Source organism: Macrobrachium rosenbergii, chromosome 56 (assembly GCF_040412425.1).
Source record: "Macrobrachium rosenbergii isolate ZJJX-2024 chromosome 56, ASM4041242v1, whole genome shotgun sequence".
Lineage (NCBI taxonomy): Eukaryota > Metazoa > Arthropoda > Malacostraca > Decapoda > Palaemonidae > Macrobrachium > Macrobrachium rosenbergii.
The window spans coordinates 5,322,501-5,328,048 of NC_089796.1; positions in this window are offsets into that span (position 1 = coordinate 5,322,501).

A 5,548-nucleotide genomic window follows, 5' to 3' on the forward strand; every position below is an offset into this window, starting at 1 on the left:
ACACTTCCAATTTTCCACTCGTACCAAATTGAAACGGAAGACTTCTACAGCAATTGGAATGAACCAGGCTAAATCCGAAAGCAGCTTCCTCCGCATTGGACCCTTGGCTTCCATTGTTTCTAAAAGAAGGCTGCGAGTAACGTTTGGAGCGCAGAATACCTCCAAAGATTTCCTCCAAACTCAAGGCCTTGTTTAATTTGAAAAGAACCGGGAAACATTGTGAGCAAGACGGCTTTGTATCTAAGCTCCTATCCTTAAGAAATAGACTTCGCTTGCTTTATTTACACCCTTTCCAAGCCCTGAGAGATTCTGAAGACTATTTTCTTCAGCTCATCTCCTCACTCTCATTGCTCGTGCTTTGTTTATCAACTCAGATTTCGTGAGTATATTCAGACGGGGATTCCATAATTTTGGTGAAGTTCGTTGCCCTTCTGTCACAGTCATTCATCCAGTTCTCTGTCTCCTCTGCCGTCAAAATTTGATTGAACCTCTCCTTTGAAACGTGCATTTTGAAATCGCGGTTGAAATGAATGTGCAATAACGTGAATGGTTCTGCGTCATTGCTCCATCTTTCGTAAAGGTCTTTCGTATCTTCCGGGTTACGAAAACTTTTTTTTCTACCTCTTTTAGAGTTGAATGAAAAGTACTTTTATGCCTGGTGAACTTTTCTTCTTTTTTTTCCTGATCTTTTCTCTAAGACACTGGGTCATTTCTCTATCTCTTCTACAGGTACTACTTTGGTAACTGCTCCTCAGAACTCAAGAGAGTGCGTCCCTCCTCCTATAATGCCTTCAAAGTTTTGGAATTCTCTTCCTGCTCATGTTTTTCCTGACTTATTACTTTCCTTCTTAGGGACTTTTTTTGGGGGGAGGTCTAATTCTACTTTTCTTCGCCCTCACAGCTCTTTCTTCCCTTCTCCCTAAGCTGGATAAGGACCTAAGGTTACCCTCCCAGTGGGCTACCAGTTCCATAGAGTAACTTCGTCTTTGTCTGGTAATATTTGAGGTTACTGAAAGCACAATCATCACGTCAGTCACCTGCTCTCATGTACTGGTCGCTGGTATAGTAATTAGTGTCTTGACATGCCACTTAGATGTCATGAGTTCGCGCCTCCCCCGGGCGATGAAAAGTCACTGGCTCTGTATCATGATCAGTTACTGCCGCGGTTTGGGGTCAGTGGTAGGAGGCTGAAACCAAAATATTCTTTGGAAACTTGAATTTCAACTCAAGGGCCTTGTGGGCTTGTTCCATATGAATAAGTTTCATCCACTGAATAAAAAGAATAAAATAAAGTAGCTATAAATACTTAGCCCCTTTCGAATGAACTGGCTCATCGAAAACCATACTCAGATGTTACCTGAGTTTAGCTGCAACTTCAGTTACCTGAGGTAAAGAGATGGCACTAGCCGCTGATGCAACGAGTTTGCATTTAAATAACTTACTCTTGGTCTGAAACTATTGAAGAGGTGCTGTCCTTTGTATGGCAACAAAGTCTTCTTCTTGTTTTTCAAAACTGGTAATTCCGGTCCTGAATTTTCAAGTCTCACCAGGTAACTGGTGTAAGGCAAATGTGATTTTGTATTCATTTTCATATCTCAAAAAATGATTTAAAGTCAAGTGAGCTTTCTCTCTGGAATCAACAGGCGCAATACTGTAATATTCATATATATTCAAACACGATAAAAGCTCGAACTAACATCAAAAATTTTGCCAGGTCCTTTTTCATGTCCACACAAAAATGTTACGAGTTGTTTTCTGGGTTATGGAGTCATTCAATAATAAATTCATAAACAAATATTTCATTGGTTAAACTACCCTAGTAACTAACGGACCTTACTAAAAATTATTAGTATTCTTTTTTATGGTAGTAACAATTTGGCTACATATAATTGTTGTTCACGACGTTAAAAATTTTCAAAATATTTTTTATTTATCTATCTATCTCTCAGTCTATCTATCTAATATAAGCAATTAGGCTTTCAATGCTTGGGATATTTAGTGAAAAAAGATTAACAATTTAATATCACTTTCAAGAACGTTTATCCGATAACGTTTTATCGGTTCCCTTATTCGTTTCATATTGTCTCACCCATTCCTTGAGCACACCTACCTATTCAAGAGTTTTAAAGCTATCTAAAACATGCGTTTAAACACGAGAGCAATATCAGTTAATTGGCTTAAGAAATCACACCAAAAGTCCATGGAACTCACAACGCCAGAGCGCATCTGCTTTGAGAGCAAAGGCGGAAAAGAAATTATATTTCTGAGGTCGCTGAAAGAGCTGGGAACACGAGACGGGAATTTCCATAATCATCCTCGACTCACTCGTGCCCTCTAATACGTGGAATGTTAGTCAAAAGATTTTTATTGCCGGCAGCTGAGGGAACAAAAGTATTCGGATAAATTAATTTACATACACGCATAAATCAACAGATTCAAATTGCTAGGAATGTGTTACATACGCGCTTGTATATTGCATTGGGTGATGCTGCAAAAATAATGTTCGTTATGGAACAGCCTCTGGAAAATCCTTCCTTTCGCAAAAGGTACTTTTGCTAGAAATTTGATTTGAATCCCGACAAACGCGTTCCCATCTGCACTAACACACGTTTACCTGATAAGGAAGGGGTCTGGAGGGGGTGAGGGACTCCAAACACATTGCTCTTGAGTGGTAGTGTTGAAAAGTGTCTCTTGTCCCCGTTCCCTGTCTGCCCTAAAAGAGAAGGATAATCCTTTCAACTCATGGGAACCTTGTCTAGCCATGAATATGGCATACTTTTAACCCTGCTCCCCTACGCAAGCATGTCCGTCTTGTTCTCTCTCTCTCTCTCTCTCTCTCTCTCCCCGTCCTGGTTACCAAAATCTCTCACGTAAGCCCCTCCCCACCCTCTCTCTCTCTCTCTCTCTTTACTGGTACGATATGGTCATATCATCCACGCTAATTATCCACGTCACACTAATTATACACACACACACACACACACATATATATATATATATATATATATATATATATAAAAATTTACGTATATACGTACATATATATAAAAATACATAAACATATAGCCACAAATACATACATATATATATTTATTAATATATATATATATATATATATATATATATATATATATATATATATATATATATATATATATATATATATATATATATAAAAAAGAGAGAGAGAGAGAGAGAGAGAGAGAGAGAGAGAGAGAGAGAGAGAGAGAGAGAAATAAACACATATATAATTCGTAAACACGGCTATACAAACGCACTAATCATACCTTTGTTGAATCTACGGAAACTGAATTCAAGCTCACTCAATCTTGAGTGACTCCAGCGGTGGTGAGTACGGCTGAGTACACCCGAGTTTAACGATGATTAGAGAGAGAGAGAGAGAGAGAGAGAGAGAGAGAGAGAGAGAGAGAGAGAGAGAGAGAGATACTTTCCAGTCGTGACTCAGAATTTCTGCTGATTCGTGAAATCGAGCTAATGATCTCCCCAGGAATCTACGCTGACATCAGCTACCTCATTGATTAACTTATGAAGGCCACTCCTAGTCCTGCATACTGATGATGATGATGATGATGATATGAACGTGGTCATAAATCATTTTATCGTTTCATTTTCATTTACCGTACACTCGCGTTTTGTTTTCGAGTATTATACAGTCATTTGGGAAAGCAATTATTTCGTCTGTGAAAGGTTATGAAATCATCAGTTTTCATTTTTTTTACCATCTTCCGTCATATTTTCATTTACCGATCATTTACTTTTCATGGGTTTCGTGGAGCCATTTGTGAATGAAAATATCAAATATTTTATCTATGAAAGAATATGAAACGTTTCATGCATGCAGCTTAAGATAGATATTCTAAATGTTTAGCATAATAATAATAATAATAATAATAATAATAATAATAATAATAATAATAATAATAATAATAATAATAATAATAATAATAATAAACCATGTTAAATAGGATGGCTGCATTATTTCAGTTAATTTTATCTTGAGTTTCCTCAATCTCCTTTATAATTCTTTTCTCTTCAACATTCATATTGGACAATAATTGGCCTATGTTCATATTTGGTAGAGGAAATACCTCAGCGGAGTATTTACAGAATAAAGTCTGCTGTAAACACGCTTCTAATGTATTTCTCTGTACCAAAGTATGAACAATGGCCAATTATTTTTCAGTATTAACGTAGATGAGAATAGAATCAAAATGAAGATTAAGAAAACTTAACATAAAATTAATTCAAATTATGCAGCCATCATATCTAACAGGACTTGTTTAAGAAAGGGAGTAAGTTATAATAATAATAATAATAATAATAATAATAATAATAATAATAATAATAATAATAATAATAATAATAATAATTAATATTATTATTATTATTATTATTATTATTACTGTTGTTGTTGTCAAATGAACTACAAGTGTGTTAGGTGTATTATTATTATTATTATTATTATTATTATTATTATTATTATTATTATTATTATTATTATTATTATTATCCTTGCCTCTCTCTGCATTTTACCAGCATTGTAGACGTTGCTTCAACTAATAAACACTTCCTCCATTACCATAATTATTCGCTGTGATTTGGGTTATTGGAGCAGAACTATTCGTCAGCTCACTAACTTACTACTTCTTTTATTCATTAATAAGATTCGCTTTTATCAAATTTATTAAATTTAATGCTTCATAATGAAACGCATTGTCGTAAAGATCGTCGCTATGATAAGATTAACGTGACCAAAGTGGGAATGTAATTTATCAAAAAGGAATTGCTAAGTCCTCTTTGATGCATTTAGACTTTCATTTCCACATTAAGTTATCGCTTATTGTGGAGATGAAGAGGGGTAATGATTGGGCAGAAGGAGGATAGCAGGTGAGAAAGGATGTGAGAAGGAAGAGGAGTAAAGGAAAGGTAGAAAAATTGGAGAAATGAGAAAGAATACAGAAGAAAAATAGAACTGAAACAAAACAGAATCAACTAAGCTAGCGATATACCTACCGGAATGGAGAGGACGTAAATGGAAGAAAAAGTAGAAGAAAGATAATTAAAATAAGAAAAACTCGATGAAAAGGTAGAACGACAAAAATGGAGAGACCAGAAAGAGAGAAGACTGGAAATGATTGGATCTTGTCAGAAGAAGAGTCAAGATATGACCCAATACTTTTCGTTGTGGCAATTTCAACGATAAAGTCTACGGACTTTGCCATCCTCATTTAACTAACAACGCAAACGACATTATCACTAAGAGTACGGAAAAGAAAAGATAAAGAATAAACACAAATAATTCTTTACCTCTTCTTTTGCCTCTTAACCCTTCTCTCATTTTTTTTCTTGGCCCTAAAGATCAGACAAGAGAAAGAATGGACAATAATTTCTATAAAGAATAATACAATGAGTGGAACTATCATTTGGTTCGCCTTATATGATCCTTTTGGCTTTATATGGGAAACATCATCCTCTGAAATGGATATGCCACTGTAACAAGATATCCCTTTCGAGTAACAATATCTTT